Source organism: Balaenoptera physalus (assembly GCF_965194825.1).
Source record: "Balaenoptera physalus genome assembly, chromosome: X".
NCBI classification, from domain to species: Eukaryota; Metazoa; Chordata; class Mammalia; order Artiodactyla; family Balaenopteridae; genus Balaenoptera; species Balaenoptera physalus.
The window spans coordinates 24,935,349-24,959,332 of NC_138903.1; the positions used below are offsets into that span (position 1 = coordinate 24,935,349).

Sequence of the window (23,984 nt, forward strand, 5' to 3'; positions counted from 1 at the left end):
CGCTTGAGACCCTTACATAATATTTGAAGTTATCTGACATGACAAAATTCCAGAAAAACACATCTTAACAAAACAAGAAATTTTCAAAATCCTATATGTTTTAATTTAATTGTATCCATAATAAAAACCTTCCTACAAATGATTTCTATGGTCTGATGCCTGATTGTGTGAACTTTTCCATAAAATTCAGAAATAAATAATACCAATATTGCCCATCCCCTCACATGGAATAGAAGTGGTAAAAACACTAACCAAAATACTTAATGAGATCCTTATAAATTTTACAATAAACTGATAATGACAATATAGGAAAGGAAGATCAACGGTTGATATGCATCATGACAACATAAAGAAAAAAATCTTTATGAATCCAAACACACTTCAATTATAATATCCCATGAACAAATTAACTTTAATCCAAAGCTGAATTCTTAAGTGGCTTAACATTTTAACATCAAATCTCCTTAACAAAAGACAAATAACCATGTCACTTTCACAACAGACACAGAGAAACCATCAGGCAAATTTACCATCCAGTTATGAGTTTTAGAAAAACTCAGAAAACTATAGCAAATATCATAATTAGTGATATAACATTGAAAAGCACAACCTGAGATCTGGATGGAGGCAAGTTTGCCTGTTATTACCAGTTCTTTTCAACATTTTATGGAGGTCATGGGCCAATAATGCAGACAAAAGTTAAAAATGCATAAATAATTGGAAAGAAAGAAATGAACACGTCTTTATTCACCAATTGGATATTTGTTTCTAGAATATCTCAAAATAATCTATATGTAATAAACTAGAATTAATAACTGCATCTAGCAATACTGCTGGATTCCATACAGTTCAATCTAAACACATTTTTCTAAGAACAGCAATTCTCACTAAACATTTCATACACATCATAAGAAATGGCATGGGGCTTCCCTGGTGGCTCAGTGGTTAGGAATCCGCCTGCCAATGCAGGGGACACGGGTTCGTACAGCGGTCCGGGAAGATCCCACATGCCGTGGAGTGGCTAGGCCCGTGCGCCACAGCTGCTGAGCCTGCACTCCGGAGCCCATGAGCCACAACTACTGAGCCCATGTGCCACAACTACTGAAGTCCACGCGCCTAGAGCCTGTGCTCCACAAGAGAAGCCACTGCAATGAGAAGCCCGTGCACCACAACAAAGAGTAGCCCCGGCTCGCTGCAACTAGAGAAAGCCCGCGCGCAGCAGCAAAGACCCAACGCAGCCATGAATAAATAAATTAATTAAATAATTAATAATAAAAAAAAAGAAATGGCATGAAAACTCTATAGAACAAGATTATAGTTTTAAGTCTTTTTCTGTATACTGATCAGATAAAAATTGAGAGGATTTTGACCCTGATTACTGTTGTCACTTTTTCTGATATCATGGAAAGAGAAGCCCCTGAATATTAAGTAAACTCTACATTACACCTGACATTTAATCCTAGTAGAACAGTAAAAAAAAGCATTCTTTCTGACAGTTTTACTCATAGCCCCCAGTATAATGATTTCACTGACTAATTAGAGGTCAGTTTCTTATAAATGGTTCACATCTAAATTAAATTTTTCTCCATGTAAATTTTCTATATTATTTCTTTCCCATCTACCTCTGTTATAATTCTGGCTTTAAGCATAACTTCTCACTCACTGTACTATACTACTTATAAAAATAAAGTAGATGGTTAAAAAGAATCATCAGTAATATGCTCCATGTGACAATTTATTTTATTTTATTGATTACGAGTAAAATGTGCACTCAGTGTAAAATTTCAAAAAAACACACATACATATCCTTTCACAGAAGTAACCATGATTAGCAATGAAGAGTGTAACTGAACAAACGTACATATAAATATGCATCTATATAAATAATACATTTATATACTTATAAACACATGTGAAATAAATTTGCTTGCTTTTTTATTAAAATTATGTTCTGGAGATATCTTGTGCAATTATATAAGATCTATCTGATTGGCTGTAAAACCTGCAATGCATTTACAGTATGCATACATTATAGTCTATTAAAAATAGCTGTTTTGCCTTTCTGTAGCCATATTTTTACTCACATCTTTGACAAATTCTGTCAGATACACTCATAGAAAGCCAATCATGGTGGAAAAGGGTAGGCAAATTTAAAATATTGGTAAAAAATAGCAAATTAATTTCCAAAAACTCAGAACCATTCTATACTCCCTCCAAATTCAGGTTATCAATATATTAAAAAGTTTATATCTTACTTAATTTCCACTAGCTATTAAGCATATTATATACTAATTACCATTAGTATTTATTCTTGTATATATCACATATGAATTCTACTAATACAATTTGTTAAAGAGTATATCATTTCATAATTATTTGAATATCAAAATCATTACATATGAAGTATGTATATATATTTGTATATACATGCATAAACTCATTTCTTTCACTCACATTCTATATACTCCCTGTTACTGAATAGGTTCTGATATATACTCTATTTATATAAATCATTTCACTAATAGAATATTTTCCAAAGTAGAATTTTTTGTATATTATATAAGTACAGTAGGTATAAATATTTTGCTCTAGGTAACACAAGTGTCCCTTCATTTTTTTAAATCAAGAGTCTTGCGGTTTCTCATTCAGTTCAATGCTGGAACAATTATAACAAGCCATTTTGATATTCTGCTTATCAATGTGCTTAAATCGTTTTAATTTATGTATAGTCTATGCAAATTTTTTATGTATTTTAGTAAGAAAAAATAAATGCTTTGACTTCAGCTATTTTTTATGTGAGCTTGTTTTTACTTTTGCTATATTTTGTTGCTATTGTCAATCCAATAAATTATCCTTTTATTTACACAAATGGAAAATTTAGAATTGGCTAAATAGCTATTTAAATTTTAAAATACTTCAGTAGTAAACTACTTTTAGACATTTAAATGAAATATAGATAATATTAGTGAAGTGTACAAAAATCAAAACTTCTGAAAAATAAAGATACGTTACCTCCCCAGAAACGACAATTTAAAAGATGGCTGCCTTCTCAACAGAATCCATAGAGAACCGAGATACAGGAGCAGAATCTTTCTGATACCCAAAGAAAATATAAAACTGTCAGTAGAATTCTATATCCAGCAAAATTATCTTTCCAAACTGACAGTGAATTAAGACATATCCACATAAACAAACCTGAGTCAATTTGCCAGTGCACAACCTGCAATTTACGTTATTACCCGAAGTTCTACAGGAAATGAAAGGAAATGGTTGATGGAAACCGAGAACCACAGAAATGCTTGAAAAGCACTGGATGGAGGACCAATACTGCGCCCTCTGCTGGTGGCAGCTGGTAATGTCAGTTGGCTGGAATTTCAGCTTAGGAATTTATGTAGCATCATAGCTGCTGCATTGTATTGGTTACAAAGATTCACTAAGCTTGGCCCAGAATCCTGGGAGCAGCCATAAAACCCGTCTATTGAAGGAAAGGATGTTAAAGAATGTGTGGGCATGTTTTTAAACTGCCAAAGATAAAATTTCAAGAGAGGAATTTAAATTGAATAATAAAAAATATTCAATAAAACAAAAGGAGGCACAAAAGGAGGAACAGAAAAATAAAGAGATGGGAAAAATAGAAAACAAATGGCAAGATCACCAACTTTAAAACAAACTATATTAGTAATAATATTAAATTTAAGCAGACCTAATCATCCCAATTAGAGTGGAGAGTTTTTCAGACTAGAAAAAAGCCAAGTCCTATTTACTATATGCTGTTAACATGTGAAGTAATTTGAATTCAAGAGACAGGTTGAAAGTAATAGTATACAAAATAATATACCATGTAAAATTAAGCATAAGAAAGCTTGACTGGGTATATTAATGCCAAAGTAGACTCCAAGAAACAGAGTATAACTTGAGATATATAGGGACATTTCATTATGATTAATGAATCCATTTATCAGGAAGACAATAATCCTAATGTTTAGGAGCCTAATTACAAAACTTCAAAGTACATGAAACAAGATCTGAGTTTTTTGTAATTATCAGTTTGCCACTAAAATTCTTAATTTTGTCTCCTATTTATTTGAACATAGGCATTTTTAATGCATACCTGATAGGTCTTTTATCTGGTTAACTTGTGATTCTACTTCTGTTATCTGCTGTTTCAACTGGGTTTTGGTCACGTGTTCTTTTTTCCTACTTATCCTGGCCATTTCTAATTGTATGCCAAAAACTATACATGAAAATTGTAAAGATAATTCAGATTTAATTTCACTCTGGCTTTGCTACTACCAGCACTATCACTTCCAGACCTATTTATTCCAAACAGAGATTCAAATGATTCAAAGTTGAGCCTGGTAAGAGTTGGTCATTTTCGGCTTTACTGTTGCTCCCAAACTATAGCCCTCAGTGTCCCATCCAAACCCAGCAGAATTTACAGCCTCTTATCCTGCTGTCCACCACACATAGACAATGATTAGCAAATCCCCAAATCTGGTTTTCCCTGTGACCTGGTGAGTTTATTGGAAGTTCTGTTCATTGTTCTACCTCTAAGTAAGCTATCTGAATCTGTATATTCCTCAAGGGGAAAGACAACTGCAAATATTCAACTGAATTCTATGGATCTTCACATTGTAATTTTTCTGGCAGACCACTGCCTTTGTTCTTCAATCCCTCTCTCCCTCTCTCCCTCCCTCTTTCTCTCTCCATCTATCTATCTTCCAGCATTTCAAGTTGCATGGGTAGTCTGATTTACCTAGTCTGCCTTGATCAGACGAGCATCTCCAATATATAAATGAGTACATATTACAGGTCTTAGTATGCTACTGACTTTGTTCTTGGCTCAATATTATATTTGTGAGATTCATCCATGTTGATGTACGTAATTTATAGTTCACTTATTTTCAAATGATGGGCACTAAGTTTGTTTTTATCATATAGATAGATAAATGATAGGCAGACTTACTTGGACAGAGATTGTAATTTGTTTGATGAAAGTTTTTTGAAATCCTTAATACCTATTTTAAGACTTAATATGTGATCAGGTGTCATTAATTTATGCTAATATAAGAACATGTATTGAATACATACTTATATCTTAGCCCTTATCTTCTCTAAGATATCTCCTTATTTTCTTGACTGTTTCCACATTAAGCAGTAACCCAATAATGTACCTCCAACAGATGGACCACACTTGGCACATGTTGGGGACTGTGGAAATATTTATTTTAAATCTAGGGAATTTAAGCAAATGATGACGAAAAGGATTGAATCCTCAAGAAGAACATTTGCCTTGAAATAATTTGCTTATCTTCTTAATATTACTTGGATTAATCAGCTACAAGAAACAAAACTGTTACAAACTAATACGTATTTCAAAAAAATTCTATTTGGAGAGATGTCTGCTTCCAGTAATGGGAGACCATTTCAGCCCAACCATCCTACTGAGAAAACCTAGGAAATCTGGAAGATATTAAAGATATTATTTAAAGGCACCAAAGACCCAAGGAAGAGACAGGATCTCAGAGAGAGGAGAAGCCCAAGTGGTGAGACTCAAATTTGGTACCACTTTTCCCCCTTAGGTCCTTTACTAATTTAAAAGGGATGACTGAGGACCCAAAATGTTAAGCAGAAAGTTGTAGCTGAGAAGCTATGTGGTCGATCAGGGCTTCCAGCCCAGGGGACACAAATTGGACCTGACTACACACCACCGAGGAGAGGTTCTGGAAAACAATCCAACATATCATTTGACATCTCTGAGAGGATATGCCCTAAATGTAAATATGAACCAGAAATACAAAACTCTTCACAAAACCTGAGACCCAGCCTTAAAAGGACACAACCCCTCACTGTTATGAGATGAATTACTCCCACGCTAATTGCCCCTCATAAGCAAAATAAAATGCTCCATGGCCTCCAATTATCTCCATAGTGTTTCATACAGAAAACCTAGTTTGCAGTCAAAAATAAATATACATACAAAAATGAATGGAAAGGAAAGGATTAGCATCAGGCCTATATTACATTTTCTCCACTTACTGTGGATGCCAGGACAGAAAGATCAATGACTTGGTTATACCCACACAATTTAGAGTGACTGTGATATATCACTGTATACCTATTAGGGCTACAATTTAAAATACTGATGATTCCCAGTGCTGACAACGATGTAGAGCTACTGTGACTTTCATACACTACTAACAGAATATAAAATGATTCAATTATTTGGAAAACCTCATAGACTTATTTATGATGTGATCCATCCCTTCCACTTCTGGGTGTTTATTCCAGAGAAATTAAAGCTTATGTCCACACACATGTTTGTATAAGAATGTTCAATGCCTGGACAAGGGACCATGGAGAAAGTCAGGAGGGGTGATTACACAACTCCACATGGAAATTTTGGCAAGTAACAGATATGTTCATTATCTTGTTTTGTGAATATATACATATATGCAAATCATAACATGCTGCATACTTTAAAATTATACAATTTATAGTTATACCTCAACTATCTTTTCAAATGCGTAGGATGCACCAAAACATGCATCTAAAGAAAATTTCCCATGTTAAATGCAAAAGAGAAAATGCTGGAAAATTCAGGACCTGATTATGCCTCAAAAAACTTCAGAAAAAAATGGTAATGTAAAGTGGAGAAAATAAAACTAACAATAAAATTAAAATCAAAATTTAATGAATTTTTAAAAATACAAGAGAATATCAACAAAACCAAAAGAGTTCTTTTTTGAAAGGGTTAATAAAATTGATAAACATCTAGCAAGGCTGATATAGAAAAAAGAGAAGGCATGCATAATCCATGTTAGGAATATAAAGGGGGTCACCTCTACAGATTCTTGAGACATAGACATAAAATTATAAGAAGTTGTATCCAATACATTTAACATGAGATGAAATGACAAAATTCCGAGAAAAACACAGGTAAAAAAAGAAAACTTAGGAAACAGTGAAAAACTTCCAAAAAGGTTTAATTTGACACATTTGAAATTTATATCAAACCAACAAGAATTTTATAGGAAAGGAAAATCAAAGGTCTCTTTCATGACCAAAAAAAAGGGGGGTGGGGGGGTGGGTGTGTGTGGAACGCTTAACAAACTTAATCCAAGATACAGCACCTGTAATATATATAAACAAATAATGTTTAATCCAAGATAAATTCATGTTTTGTATCATCTGGAAATCAAACAAAGTTAACAGAACAAAAGAATAAAATGATAGGTTTATCCCAAAATATGCAAAAATGCCATTGGACAAAATTTAGCTCGATTAAAAGCAAAAAAACTCAGAAAACTGAAGCAAATATAATAACTAGTGTTGAAATATTGAAAACTTAGCCCCTTGAGATCAAGAACAACATAAGTATGCTTATTATCACTAGTTTTGCTCAACATTTTAGGAAGGCCCTAGCCAGGGCAATAAAACAAGAAAAAGATAAAAACAAAGGCATAATGATTGAAAGAGAAGGAATGCAACCACCATTTTTCACAGACTGCATCATTACATATTTATAATATCTAAAAGTAATCTATCCTTAGTGTGTTAGAATAAATTAGTCAATTTAGCAAGATTACTGGGTACAAGCTCGAGAAAAAAATCAAGTGTAATTCTAGATGCCACAAACAGTTAACTAAAGAATTACATTACTATAAAAGTACTATTTACGACAGCATCAAAGAACGTCAAACTCTGAAATGTAAGTTTAATGAAAGATGTGCAAGATCTGTACACAGTGAAATGTGGAAAATTGTTTAAAAAAATATTAATGAAGACATGAACAATTGGAATGGTATAATACTTACATGGATTAACAGAGTCAATATTTTTACTCTCCCCACACTGAGTCACAGATTCAGCATAACCTCAATTAAAAGTCCCATCATTTTTAATGATGATAAATTTCTTCTTCTGCATGCTAGTCAAATGCATGTTTTTATTTTGTGAAAATTAATCTATCTGTAATTTATGACGTGTACTTCCTTGTATGCTTGCTATACTTTGATGAAAACTAGTGTTTTTTAAAGCAAAATGTTGCAGTTGTCTTTTTTTTTAATACTAATGTTCTTCTCTTGACAAAATTCAAGCTAGTTTAAGAAATTTAAAAAACAATTCAGGCCTAACATTTAATAAGAGAAACAGATACACAGTGTATGTTTCAGGTAAGAGCCAAAAATAACTAAATCCTAATTTTAAAAAAGAATATTATGATGTATAGTAGAAGAAGAAGACAGTGATGACAAGGAAGAAAGGACATCGGAAGGGAAAGTATAGAGAAAATAAGAAAATTTAACATTACTGAGTCAAAAAGTAAAAAAAGAAAAAACAAAGTTAAAAAAAACCCAACAACACCCTGATGAACATTAAGAAATAATATACAGAGGGGGGGAAAAAAAAAAACAAGCTTCCAAATGATTTATTTTAATATAGAGAGAGGCTGAGAGAGGGAAAGGGCAAGACATCCTCCCTCATCTGGATCTACATTACTGTAAAGCTAGAGATATGGAATTGACATAGAAATCCCTTACAGCATTTCAAAGTTATTATGTGATAGAAAAAGCATTGAGCCTATGGGTCAGAAATTTGGTTTTTATTTTTTGTATTTTCATGCCTGCTCTGTAATATTAGGCAAGTTATCTAACCTTTCAGAACCTCAGTCACTTCGTGTTTAAAACTTTGGTAATATTTACCTACCCACCAATCAGCATTGCCATGAGAATCAAATTTGACAATGGGAAGTAGGACAATCTATAAATGAAGGTTAAGCCTTATAAGTCATTATAAAAAATGTATTTATATTATACTACAGACCATGTAGAGATTTTCATTATAACAGCTAAATGTGCTTTAAGTTTGCATTTTCTATAAAATGATATTTACTTTACAAATATCAGTGAAAGAGTACAATTCAGAAATGAGGCACAGTTATTAGATATTTGAATTTTAACTGGAGACTGCAAAGCCATGGAATATTAAATTCTCCATAAGGCTCACATTTATTCAAGGTGTAATTTTTATAATTAGAAAGAAAATGTCATCGACATGTGAATGTTAGCATTATGTAGGTGAGAAGTTTTTTAAAGAAATGATGTTTAACAATAAAAACTATAACAGTATATCATAAAAAGCCCTCTACTGTCATTTATACTGCATAGTCTCAGGAAATATCAAATAATAACAGATTCAGTGATTCAAATAAAATTATCATTTATAGTTATTCTGATTATTAATATGATCTAGTGGAAAGACTGTATTATTAGTAAGTAAAAGGACTTTGTTCTAAACTCCTTAAGGCCTGCATTTTCTTCTCCTGAAAAAGGAAATGATACCTATCGTATCTACTTTACAGAACTTTACAGAACCCACTAAGAGCATAAAAAATGTGAGCTATTATTACTGTGAATAGAAAAAAAATCTTGGTATCAGGAGAAATAACATAATTTCTTTTCATCATTTTTAAATTAAAAAGACATTAAATAGTAGTAGAGCTTATGAGTTGCTTTAAGGAAGGTCGGTATCTTATTATTGCTTCCTATAAGTTAGTGGAAGGTTTTATGGTCCAAGCTGGATTTAACATAAGCATAAGTAAATGTCAAGGGAATGCTGGGAGATTACCTTGGGCAACCTGAGTGGTTTGGTGGAAATGAGGGGCTTAGAGGTTGGAGCTGGAATGTATGGAGGAGAAACTGGAAATAAGGGAACTAACAATTTGGGAAAGAAATAGAAAAAAAAACTAATGGGTGATATGCGGTATTTTAAGGTAATCATAGAAAAGCAAATGACAATGTTTCATTAAAAAGTACTATTAAATCCAGTAATCAGTCACTGCAGCATCTAATCAAGGAGATGAAAATGAGTGCCTTTAGCAGCTGATTGAGAAAAATGAAATTAGGAGAGAAATTTTGTCAAAACTTGATAAGAAATGAATTTGCTTTCTTGCTTCTTGGCTTTCTTCAAATCATAGCTAGGAACTTTGGCAGACTTCCAAATGCCTGTTGATTTCAAATTTTGAGCGTTCCATATAAGTTAACAGTTTATCCTTTTTGTTAACTTTTATAAAATGCATACTTGTTGAATAGATATTTTGGAAGACAGGCAAATGAATCTATGCCACTATTTTTATAGAAATCAGTCAGCCACTAAAGCAATTCAGACAGTTAATCTAAATACATTTTTAAAATAAACATATGGTTTGTTTTCTTTCTTTTATAGAAATGCTATTAATTGGTCTATTGTGATTGGGCTTTTACATATGTTGGCCTGTTATACAGGTTATTCTTACCGGCCTTATCAACTTAAAATGATGATGATGACGACGATGAAGACAGTGATGATAAAGTGACCTCAGTAATATGCCCCTCTTTATCAAGTTTAAATTTTCTATTAAGATACATTAGCTATCACATTAATGTCATCCACATCAGGACCACCAAATCTTTATTTTAAAGCCCTTTAAAAGGGCTTTTCCTTTTAGAATTTCCAATTCTGAAAAGTATCTGATGTTTTGTTGAATATTTAAGGAAATTCAGTTTGCTTAAAGTTTAGGGAAGCATCATCATCTTACATCTGATTTTAATAATATCTGAAAAGACAAGGTGGCTTTTTCTTCAACATCATGAAGCAACCAAAGTTCACATTCTTGCAGCTTTTGTTCTACCATTTACATTGTATACATTCAGCAATTTATTCAGTAATGGTACCAGGCTCTGTCCTAAGCACTAGGGATTAAATAGTAAACTAAAATATACATAGTTCTTCCCCTTATGAGGCTTACCTCCTAGTGGGAGAACATAAACCAAACATATACCACAAAAATGTCAAATATTATTAAGTGCTGTGAAGAAAAACAATGATTAAATGTCAGATGCTACTGAAGGTTTGAATGGGATAAGAACTTAAAATTGTCCTTTGATTTTGTTAACATAGAAGTCATTGGGTAAATTTAATCAAAGTGATTTCAGTAGCATAGTGGGAATCAAAGTCCGATAGGAGTCTGTTCTAGAGTGAAGGGAAGTGAGGAAAGCACAGATACCACTCTGGCAAAGTTTTCTCTGAAAAAGACACATAGCTAAAGAGTATGCAAAGTCAAGGAAGGTTTTCCTTTTTTCCACTAGATGAAAAAATTATAGATGTTTTAATAGTAATGACAATATACAGACTTCCAAATAATGGTGCATGAAGAGCAGGAGATAATTGCAAGAGCAAAGTCCTTAAGTAGACAATAGAAAATGACCTCCAGGGGTTAAATGGATGAGCTGATGCCAGATGGGAGAAGGGAGACTCCATCACTTGTAACGGAAACAAGAGAGCATGGTTTAAAAAAGCAGATAGGGTGGTGTATGTGTATAGTACTGGTGGTATTTTCCCAGTAACTTTATTTTTCGCTGTGAAATTGAAAGAAGATCATCAGTTGGTTCTTGGCCAGAGAGGATGTTTTGAGATATGAAGAATGACGAGACAGCTCCTGTGGGTTTCCTCAAGAGCAGATTCTGGTAGTTGCAAGTAGTTTATTTGGGAGTTGATCCCAAGAAATACAAGCAAGAAAGTGGGAAAAAAGACGAATATATGTCGCTGTGCCTTGAATCTTATACAACTAAGTCAGAGCTATCTACAACTTGGTATCTCCTTTACCATCGCCTTATTTAAGCCCTTATAACTTCCTGGAGTTATAGTAATGCTTTTGCTAACTGTCCCCTGTCACCAGTTTTGCCACTTACCAATCATCATCCACATTATAATAAAGAGTAGTTTTCCCTCTCTCTCAAAATCCTTCAGAAGAAACCTCTTGGTTTGTCACAGAAGGTCTCTCATAATCTGTCCCTTACATCTGCATCCTTTTCTTCCACCACGTGACCAAAAGACTTTTCTATCTAGCCGTTTTTTAATATATTAAAGTTTCTGCCTTTATACACCTCTACAAAAAAATGATCCTTAATCAGGATTCCCTCAATCATATTTTCCAGCTGGATAATTGCTACACATTCTAACTAAAATTTTATCTGTTCCTGACACCTTTCCTTAAACTCCTAAATTAATGGCTAAATCAGTGGATTTCTAACTCACTGTTACAAATTTTTATCATTTATACTATATACACACATCTATGCATATGTACATGTATATGTGTACATATGTATATTTATATATACAATTTTTGAATACTTCTGTATTTTATGAACATTTGTGAAATCTAGTGACAAGTTTTTCTTCTCTATATCCACATAAGAGCGTACAGCAAGAGTTTTCCGATGAATGAATAATAAAGTCCAAATTGTGATCCAAATATTGATCACAAAAATTGCCAAGACTAAAGTTTGTAGATCTCTTTGAAAACACAAGCCTCATTTTGAGTAAAATAATGATTTTTTAAAAAGAATTAGGTCACAATGATACTATATCCAGGGCTCATAGAGGGCAGAGCCTTTAACTTCAGTCTTTAAAAAACTGAGTTTCTTAATGTTATGCAAATGATAAGTATCTTCTGAATAAAAAGATGAATGAATGAATGAACTCTCGTTATCTGTCATCATGTTGACTAATGTTATTGACCAAGCTATTAAGGAAAATCTTTACAAACATATTCTTTGACATGGACCTGAGATTTTAGAAATGGAATAGGGCCTTTCTTTTCCACTGGCTCTGTGAATAGGAATTTCCTGTGAATATGAACAATTGCCAGCCTATTACTTAGAGAGCAGGCTTAAGCCATACCAGTGTATGGGATATTTTATGGAAGTTATAACAAGGAAATGCAATACAGCATGTGATGTTTCTCTGTGTTCAATGGTGTGTCATCAGAAACTCTTCTAGCTTGCTACTTTGAAATATCTTTTTGTTGACTAGTGGAAACTTCCTGATCAGTATCCAAAAAGACAAAGGATAAAAGATAAAATTGGATGTCATCATTGTCAAACATTTTGGGGTAAAAATAAGACAGGCCACCTCAAGTGAGAGAAGAGATCATTTGTTCATTTTCATAGTGCTTGACCATGGCCAAGCCTCCTACTATGAAGTGCCCTAAGAGGTAGTAGAGGGGAGTCATAAGGTGATATATGTCTTGAAGCTTTGCTAGGATCATTGAAATAGTGCAATAGTTAAGAAAGGCTGGAAACCAGGGCTGGTAATAACCGACTGCCATGTAAAATTAACTTAATTAAAAAATAAAACAACCCTTTTGGCTGAGAGCCTATCTCTTAGAAATCTGAACCTTTCATTCACTGACTTACACAGTACGTACTTTAGAGATCTGAATGGAAAGGGAGATGCTCCTTGATTATTGGTCCAAAATTCCCCTAACTATTTTGGATTACAATAGCTTTTTAAAGTCACTTCCACAGTTGTGAAGATGTATTATGCTCAGATCAAATACTTGAGACAACAATTTAATGTTTGTTTAATCCTATGTGTCAGAAGAATGACAACTGGAAGTTATAGAACACAATGAAAAAATATTCCATGCATATATACCACCACAACCAAAGAAAAAAAATCACATCACGTCAATTTTCACACACTGAGGCAATGGAACCATAATTGGCTCTACCTTACAAGAAAAAAAATTATTCTTGCCTCATGTTGAGAGAAGAGGTATGAGAGCTCTGACTGCTGGTGGAACCATCTCTAGCCACAACAAATGAGCAAGTAAGCAAAGGCCTGGAAAAACATCCTATTATTAAAATCACTGTAGTCTTCTGAAAAGTTTTTGATTGATAGATACACTGTTTGCTTTAAAAAATATTTTTAAATCATATAACTTGCTAATGCCACATGATGTAATAGTTTCTATAGAAGCACTGCATATACTATTGACTAGATAAAGGCATTATGGAATGTTGTTCAGCCATACTATTTTACACTCCATTGCCTTGATACACCTACCTAACTTTTATCATCTGAAAAATACTCAGTCACATTTTAATATTTTTCATTTAATGTTACCATATATAATGAAGGGATGAGTATACCCTTGAAAAAAGAAAAAAGGGGCGGCGGGAAGGGGACACTTAAAGCCATTTGCTTGCACACTGCTTAGGACTTAGCGAGGATATTTATTACAGGTAAGAAATGATGCCCACATATTTTATAAACTTCTGGAACATATGTTCTCCAAGATTTCTTTTAAGCTGTCTCCCAAGTTTTCTTAATGATCTCTGGAGAGCAAAAACAACCAAAAATATCAGTTGATATTAATTATAACTTTTATTGAAAGACTTTAGCCATATATTTTGATCATAAAAGAAAAATCATGCATTGCACTAAAGAAGAATTTGGCCAAAGGGGCAAAAAATTCTAGTTGTTTAACTTTGAGATTTTTAGCTTGATTTAGCTTTATCTACACATGTGTATGTGTATATCTATAGTTACATATCTTTTGTATCATTAAATTGACCATTATTTTCTCTATCGATACAGATGTGAGAGTATATTTTCTAGTCTATTAGCAAATAGCATACAGTAAGCTACAGCAATCCCCCACTAGGTGATAAACAGTGTATATCATACAGACAGTATATAAATATGAAAAATAAATAGAACGTAATTTCCTGTCATTTTCATAAATTCAATCTCCTATCATTATACGTGATTAAAAATTGTATAAACACTTGATTGCACCATGCTCTCTCTTTCTTCTTATTCTTCAAATAGGTGATTTTTCTCTGCCTTGAACACTATCCTCCTGATATTTCAGGTTCAGTGTCTATGTCATTTTCCTCTGAAAAGACTTTTCTGTCCCCTCCAGATCAAGTTGAGTGTCCTTGTTAGGTATTCCTGGAATATCCATACTTCTCTGCCATAGCATTTCTCAAATGTTGACTTTTTAAAATTTTTTCTCTTCTGCCACAAAACTTTTTCTCTGTTAGGGTAGTAGTTGAACTTATCTTACTCATCATTATAATTTCTAACCCTACAAGAATGTAAGAATGCCTGGCACATAATGTATTTCAAATAAAATGTTTTTGGTTGAAAGAGTACTAAAATCAGTCTCTAGAAGAATATCTAGAACAAAAGAAATATTTGTTTAATATGCATTATTATCTTTTGAAGAACTCCCACCTCCCACTATAACCACAATTTCACTTATGAAGTGGTAAATCAAAGGCTTTACCAGAGATTCTCATTCATAAGTCATCAATATGGATCAAAAATGGAAGAAGCTATATGGAATTAGATTTTATAATGGAAGACACTTCATAAATCTAAACTTGATACTAACCAAGGCCCATTTCTTGCAAATAGGAAATGTATAGAAGCATCCTGGAGAAACAGGAGTGAAATTCTCACCCAGTAGGATGGTATAAGATACCCTTATTGAGGTTCATACAAAGATTTTTGGGATTGTTTTCCTGAGCAGGTTGCAGGATCAGGCTCAGTGACATAATAGGTTATTTTTACCTCTTCTACTTAATGAATTGGATATATCCCAGAGCTGAGATCCATAAGTGAGCTTGTAAGAGGATTGAAGGCTCACTTGAATTGCCAGAAGCTGACCCATTGCCAGCCCACTCTTCAGCCTGGAATGAATGCTTAGACAAGCAACCTTCCAGCTTTAATACATTATACCTTCTGCAAATTATACCTTAGGTGATATATTTCATTCTTCAAAATCCTTATGAACTTTTCAGTCTGAGGTCATGGTGTGTGTTCTTATATGGTCTTGAATGTCAAGTTGTTGAGATTTACATTTTAAATCTCTTTTATAGCCAATTACTTAGGGAAAGTATGAAAGGATTAGTAATATTTCAAAGAAGGATATTTTAATGTGAAAATAGGACATCAATTCTTAACTGTTTATAAAATTTCAATTTTAAATATTAATTAAGTTATACATATTTATGGATAGATATTTAGCAGCTATAAATTACTGTAATTATTTAACACATGAAAAATACTTTTTATCAGGCATAACCAATGTGTTTTACTTTGTGCAACTGGCTCACACAATACATATTTATTAAGTATCTACTACGTTACAGTAACTTTTTATGGATTTCAACCTTAAATTCACTTTCTTGTTCTGAAATTTCAATTAGTTCTGTCTGATCAAGGACTCTAGCAATAAAATGGATTCTTAATTTTAAATTAAGCATATTACGATTCTTAATTTGAGTCTTTGTCACTCTGGGTATACTCAATACAGTTCAAAAGAACCTTAAAAATCTTGTAAAGTCATCAGCTATGTAATGATACAGCTCAGTAAAGACAAGTAACATATAGAATGACTGGAAACACATAAATAATAATTGTACTGCAGTTTGATTCCATATATGATTTCCCCTCTATAAAATTGGCTTACACTAATCTATACCAGAATCTAAAACTGAGAATAAAGGAAAACTCTCTGGTGTCCTGACAAAATATGTCAAAACTATTATTTCGAAATAAGTTACAGTTGAAACTTAATCCTGAAGAACAGGTGCCCATATAACACACTAACAAAAATAAAGCTGGTTAATTAAATCACAAATGATTGAATTTGCGACGGATTCAATATCATTTATCCAAGTCCTTAGAGAAAGAACTGCTTCACACTGTCTATTGTGGACATCCACTGAAATATCATGGTTTCCTAATTTTACACTATTTCACATACTAGAATAACTCTGTATGGAGGCTTCTGAAAGGGATTCCAGTCTTCTGATTATGACATGATTCCAAAATTAAACCAAACTAATTAATCATGTGTAATTTTAAAAGTATATATTTGTATACTATTGTCATGGGCTAATTTTAACAGAAATAGAGATAGTTTCCTATTCCTTATTAGTTTTTTTTGTTTTCATCCATAGAGGGCTGCACAACCCAAAACTCCAGAACACTATCTGGAACCTGAGAAGTCAAATAACTTACTTTTATAAACCAGCCTCTATCCCCTTACCCCAACCCCACCCCTGGTGTTCATTGATTAGATTAAAGTTAATCTTTCTATTACATAAATAGTTCCCTTGCTGAAGCTGCTGTATAATCTTCATTTTCATTAACAATGACTGTTCATCATTATAAAGATTTCATTGCCAGAACCTGTGGGATTAATACTAGCACGTACTTGAAGAGCTCACTATTTTTATCATTGGTTATACTGGCAAATAGCAGCCAATTCTTTTCATGTTAGTCCCTTATTAGCTATAACTATTTCCTTAGATAACTGTGAAAACCATTTTTACATTGATTATTAAATTTTACTCCTTAAACTGCGATGGATTAAGAGCAGGACAAAACAATTCCACCAGCTCTTAGAATAGGAAGCCTGGTGATATATTTCTTAATTATTAGGTTATTTTATTTTTCCTAGCTCTTCTGTAAGAATATCCAAAGCAAAATGACTTAGGGAATTGTTCCAATTATTAGTGGGCTCAGTATTTTATTGGCTGAATTTGACTAGGGAATGGAAAGTAAATCAAAGTTAATATTTCAATATATTTGTATTTCCCTGGCATTACAAAATGGGTGTACAATTTTTAGGGCTGTAGCACAAAAGTCTTCAATAGCAAATCCAAATTTAAAAAAAATAATAAGGCTGGAATGAATAAGGGATAAGAAAGAGCATAAACAGAGTCTCACGTTTTCTCATTTCTTTAGTATCCAAAATATATCTCTCCGAGGGCTGTTACAAGGTAATGGAGAATATTGTCAAAGCCATGCTATAGAAAAGGCTGACAGTGAAGCAATACCTCAAGAAAAATGAGGTTAAACCCAGCCCCTTTAAGATGAGATGGGAGAATGAGAAGAGAGAATGTCCTCTGCTTACAGAAAAGTATTATTTCTCACAATAGTGGAGACCGTTCCAACTATTTCTGTTTCCTGGAAGGGTTTGTGTAAATTGGTTTTATTTTTTCCTCAAATGCTTGTTATAATCCTCCAATGAAGCAAATTGGGATCAAAGTTCTCTCGTGAAAACATTTTAAAAATTGATTCGGGAGCTCCCTGTTGGCCTAGTGATTAGGATTCCAGGCTTTCAATGCCATGGCCCAGGTTCAGTCTCTGGTTGGGAACTGAGAGCCCACAAGCCGTGCAATGAAAACCAAAACCAAAAAAAAAAAAAAAAAGGAAGAAAAAAACAGAATAAAAAATAAAAATTGATTTGATTTATTTAATAGTTATATAACTATTCAGCCAGTTTAGATTTTTTTAAATAATTTGCCAATTTCTTCTAAATTTTCCAGTTTATTGGTATAGTTTGTCTCCCCCAAATTCATATTTTGAAACCTGGCCCCCAATGTGATGATATTAGGAGGTGGAGCCCTTGAAAGATTAGGTAATGAGGAAGGAGTCCTCATAAAGGGGATTAGTGCCCACATAAGAAGCAGCCAGAGAGCTCCCTCACCCCTGTCCCCCTTCCGCCACGTGAGGACAGAGCAAAAAGATAGTCATTTATTAATCAGGAAGCAAGACCTCACGAGACTGAATCTCCCAGCACCATGACCTTAGACTTCCCAATCTCCAGAACTGGAAGAAATAAATTTCTGATCTTTATAAGCTACTCAGTCTATGGTATTGTTACAGCAGCCCAAATGGACTAAGAGTTGTTCATAGTATCATTCCATTATCTCTTTTGATGTCTACTGAATTTATAAAGATGCTCCCATCTTTATGTTTTATAGTTATGCTGTTTTATTTCTTCACTTTTCTGATGAGCTCTCTGAGATAGTCAACCAATTTTCATTTAACTGATTATCTACTGTGGCATATTACTTCCTTTCTTCTATTTTTGGGTTTAGTGTTCTTGGCAATGTTGTATTTTCATTATAATTTCATTATCATCTTCATTATCAGTATAATTCATTATCATTGAAATGCTATCTAATATCCATTGTAATTTTGGTTTTGACCTACGGGTAATTTTAAATTGAATTTATTTCAAACATAGTGGGAATTATTTACTTGTGTATATTGATTTCTAAGACAGTTATATACTGTTAAACAAAAAACAAAACCTATGTTTTCATTTCTTAGAGATTCGCTTCATAATCCAATATATGGCCACCTTTTATAAGTTTTCAATGCATGCTTGAAAAGATTGTGTTCTGCGATTCTTTCTAAAATGAACAAGTAAATGAAAGAAAACCTAATTTAAAAAATGGACAAAAGACTTGAAAAGTCACTTCACAAAGAGGCCCCAAAAGTCAATAAGTGTATAAAGTTTCTAAACATCATTATTCTTTGGGAAAATACAAATCGAAATCATAGTGGGATATTTCTAAACACCCAAACACCTATCTGAATGCTTAAAATTTTCATATATATATATATATACACACACACACACATATATGTATGGCCATGTATTGTCAAGAATATGGGGGATTTTGACTGTATCATTCCATTGCCTTCAAGTCTCCATTGATTCTGTTAAAATACACATTTTCTGCTAATCAATGCTCCTTTCTATGTATCTATCCTACTTGGACTTTGTAGGAATTTCTTATCAATTTTTAATATTGTCTGCCATTCTCTCTTCAAATATTTCTTTCAGTCTAATATTCATTTTTATACTTCTGGAACTCCAATTAAACTAATGTTAGAAGTTCTTAGTGTATTTTATTTATCTTACCCTTACCCCCTCTCTGTTTGTTTTTGTTTTTTTCTCTCCAAGGTTCTCCTAGTTTTGTTTGATTTTAGGATTTTTATTTGGTTCATTTTAAAATCTGCTCTGTTACTTTTATGTGGTTTGTAGTTCTTTGCCAGAGAATAGAATCCACTCTATTTTTAAACAGATTACTTACACAGTATTAAATATATTACTGAATAATTGGCCAGGCTGAAAAATGTAAAATAGTTGAACCTCAAATCCATGAACAGAAATGGACCATCAAGGAGGTTTCTGAACCTGTCAAGATCAGACATCCAGAATTAGGAAGCTGCCTGTCAACTAAGAAATCTGTAACTCCAGATGTCTGCAAGTTCTCAAATCACATTGATTCTGCCATAATCTGAAAACCACTGCTACAGCTGCTGGTTCTAGAACTCTACTGTCTCTGCTATAATTCAAACCAGCAGTTCTTAACCACTGTGTTCTCAACATCTCTTTACACTCAAAATTACAAAATATCTATGAGGTATTTTGTTTATATGGGTTTTCCCTATTATTATTGATACAAAAATTAAAACTGAGAAATTATATATTTATTTACTTAATAAAAATATAAACAATAAACATATGTTAACATAAGTAAAATTTGTTTACTAAAAGTAACTATATTTTCCAATAAAGATGTCAAGATCACTCAATGGGGAAAGCATAGCCTTTTCAACAAATGTTGCTGGGAAAATTGGCTAGCAAGTTACACCCTTACGTCAAAGAACGTACAAAACTTAATTCAAAATAAATCAGTGACCTATATGTAAAAGTCAAAACTATAACACTCAAAGAAGAAAACATTTGGGTAAATCTTTGTAACCTTGGGTTCGGCAATGGGTTTTTAAATATGATAACAAAAGCAGAATGATCCAAACAAAAAAAAATAGGGCTTCCCTGGTGGCACAGTGGTTGAGAATCTGCCTGCCAATGCAGAGGACACGGGTTCAAGCCCTGGTCTGGGAAGATCCCACATGCCGCGGAGCAACTAGGCCCGTGAGCCACAACTACTGAGCCTGCGTGTCTGGAGCCTGTGCCCCGCAACAAGAGAGGCCGCAACAGTGAAAGGCCCGCATACCGCGATGAAGAGTGGTCCCCGCTTGCCACAACTAGAGAAAGCCCTCGCATAGAAACGAAGACCCAACACAGCCAAAAAAATAAAATAAATAAATAAGTAAAGAAGTCAGGAGCTCTTAAAAAAAAAAAAAAAAGCAAACTTCAGCAAAAGAAAAAAAAAAGATAAATTAGACCTCATAAAAATTAAAAACATCAAAGGACATTATAAAGAGCATGAAAAGACAAACTACAGAATGGAAGAAGATATTTGGATATCATATATTGGATAAGGGATTTGTACCTAAAATATAAGCTGCCATTTGTGACAACATGGATAAACCTACATCTTTTGGATTTCTGGAACCAATTTCAACATATGTTCTGGTAGGCTTCCCCACACCAATTCAATTCACGCTATGTACATGCAGATAGCATCAGATTCCACATATAAAGGGCTTAATCCTACAAGACTGCCCCACCCACCCACATACATTTCTGGGCATACATTTCAGTGGCAAGCCCAGGTTGTTACCTGTACTTCTGACAGACTGGCTATATATCAGAGGGTCCCAGGACCCCCTTCTTCCTTGGGTTTGATTAATTTGCTAGAGCTACCCACAGAACTCAGGAAACATTTTACTTGCTAGATCACCAGTATATTATAAAAGGATATAACTCAGGAACAGCCATACAGAAGAGATGCATAAGACAAGGTATGCGGGAATGGCTCTGATCTTCCATGCTCTCTCCAAGCCTGCCACTCTCCCCTAATCTCCACGCAGCTCTCCAAACCCTGTCCCTTTGGGGGTTTTTATGAAGGCTTCATTACATAGGCATGATTGATTCAATTACTGACCATTGGCAATTGAATTCAATCTCCATCCTTTCTCCTCTCCCCCCCCACCCCCCCAGGCCTGGAGGTGGGACTGGAAGTTCCAACCCTCTAATCACAAGGTTGGCTTCCCTGGCAACCAGCCCCCATCCTTAGGTGCTTTCCAATAGTCACCTCATCAACACAACAAAAGACACCTCTACTGTTCTCTTCACTTAGGGAAACTCCAAGGGTTTTAGAAGCTCTGTACCAGAAAAGAGGATGAAGGTCAAATATATATTTCTTATTAGAAATCACAGTATCACACTAGAGGACCTTATGCTAAGTGAAATAAGCCAGACACAGAAAGACAAATACTGTATGATCTCACTTATATGTGGAATCTAAAAAACTAAAACTAATAGGAGCAGAGCGTAGAATGTTGGTTGTTAAGGGCTGGGGGTGGGGGAATGCGGAGGTGTATGTTGGCAAAGTTGGCACAAACTTCCAGGTAATAAGGTGAATATGTGCTGGGGATCTAATGTACAGCATGGTGATTATAGTTAATAATACCGTATTGTATAGTTAAAACTTGCTAAAAGAGTAAATCATGTGTTCTCACGGCAAAACAAAACAGAAAAAGATAACTGCGAGGTGATGAATGTGTTAATTAACTTGATTTTGGTAATCACTTCACAATATATATGTATACTAAGTCAACACTTTTTACACTTTAAAAAATAATATACAATCTAAATATGCACAAGTTTTGTCAATCATACCTCAATAAGGCTGGAAATAATGAAAATAAATATGATTTCTCACTCAAAAAATAAAGTATAAGTAAAATTTTTAAAAATTCTTAAGACTCAATAATAAAGAGAGAAATAACCCAAATCAAAAATGGGCAAGAATGTGAATAGACACTTCTCCAAAGAAGATATACAAATGGCCAGTAAACATATGGAAAGATGCTCAATATCATTATTCCTCAGAAAATGCAAATCAAAACACCAATGAGATACTTCACACCCAGTAGGATGATAATCAAAAAGTCAGATAATAACAAGGATTGGTGAGGATACAGAGAAACTGAAGTCCTCATTCACTGCTCATGGTAATGTAAAATGGTGCAGTCACTTTGGAAAACAGTCTGGCAGTTCCTCCAAAAGTTAAACAGTTACCATTTGACCCAGCAATTTCACTCCTAACTTTCGAATGAAAAGAAATGAAAATATATGTCCACACAAAAACTTGCACATTATTGTTCATAGCATCATTCTTCATAATAGCTGAAAGCTAAAAACCCAATATTTGTCAACTGATGAATAAGCAAAGAAAAAGTGGTATATTCAAACAATGGAATAGTATTTGGCTATAAAAAGGAATGAAGTACTGATACATCCCACAACATGGATAAACTCTGAAAACATTTTGGCTAAGTGAAAAAATCCAGTTGCAAGATATACTATACTATAATTCCATTTACATGAAAAATCCAAAATAGGCAAATAGAGGTAGAAGTAGAATGGTGATTCCTTAAGGCTAGGGGACTAACAGGTGATAGCTAAATACTACGGGCTTTCCTTTTGAGGTGATGAAAATGTTCTAAAATGTACTGTGATGGTTGTACAATTCTGTGATTATACTAAAAAACCACTGAATTGTACACATTAAATGGGTGAGTTGTTTGATGTGTGAATTATATTTCTATAAAGCTATCAGAAAAAAATAATCCTGGAAAAAAAACCCTGAGAGCCTAAAAGGAGAGATATGCATCAACTTCATTAAATTGAATTTAATATGATGGCTTCTCAGGGCTTTACGTTAATTTGCTCTTTGATTAGTAAGTACATTGTGATGCTTAACCCAAAAGGCAAGTAAGCATTCACTACAGATATAGAGAGACTGACTTGTCTTTTATAGACAGGTCCATCTCAATTTATGCAAAACTCAGACTATAAAGCATTAGTTTCACAGTGATGGTGCTTACATGTTTTCCTTCTGTTTAAGTATTTGGTAGGTGCAATAACAGGCAATTGATATTTCACTGTACAACCATTATCTTTGCTCATTTAATCATTGTGACCATGCTTTCAATAAAGCAAGCTGTAAAAGATACCAGTAAATTTGTTAATTTTCCATATGACTTAGTGTCTATAAACTGATAGTTCTACAAAAATTTCATTTAATTTTTCCTCAAGAAGAACTGCAATTGTAGACTATACTAATATGGAGAGGCATTAACATATTCATATTTGGCACTCAATAAAACCAAGATCAATTTAGTAAGCACCAACATGGAAACAAATAGGCTCTTTATAGCTGTTAATAAAGAAAGATAATTGCTGGTTTTGATCACAGCATTTAAATTTGCCAAAGAAGTAGTAGGACAGCTTATGTTCCTCAAGGTGATGCTTTCGGTGAGGCATGTTCAAGCTCTTCAGCTCATGTATTATAAACAGGCAATCCTTTGTGTAGCTAAAAAAACAAAACAAAAATTGAATTTGTCTTTGTGTTACAGCACATTAT

The 23,984-nt window shown here is 33.5% G+C and overlaps 2 pseudogenes across 2 annotated transcripts in view; both read right to left on the minus strand.

The window, feature by feature from the left end:
• The window catches only part of LOC309652623 (small nuclear ribonucleoprotein E pseudogene), a 409,018-nt pseudogene that overhangs the window by 121,218 nt on the left and 263,816 nt on the right, over window positions 1-23,984 (minus strand). The gene's annotated exons all lie outside the window — the stretch shown is intronic.
• Window positions 1-23,984, minus strand: part of LOC309652609 (protein tyrosine phosphatase type IVA 1 pseudogene) — a 30,261-nt pseudogene continuing 6,277 nt past the window's right edge. Inside the window, exon 1 of the transcript in view lies at window positions 1-23,984. This exon is cut by the window's right edge and continues 6,277 nt beyond it. The product of the transcript in view is annotated as a protein tyrosine phosphatase type IVA 1 pseudogene (transcript).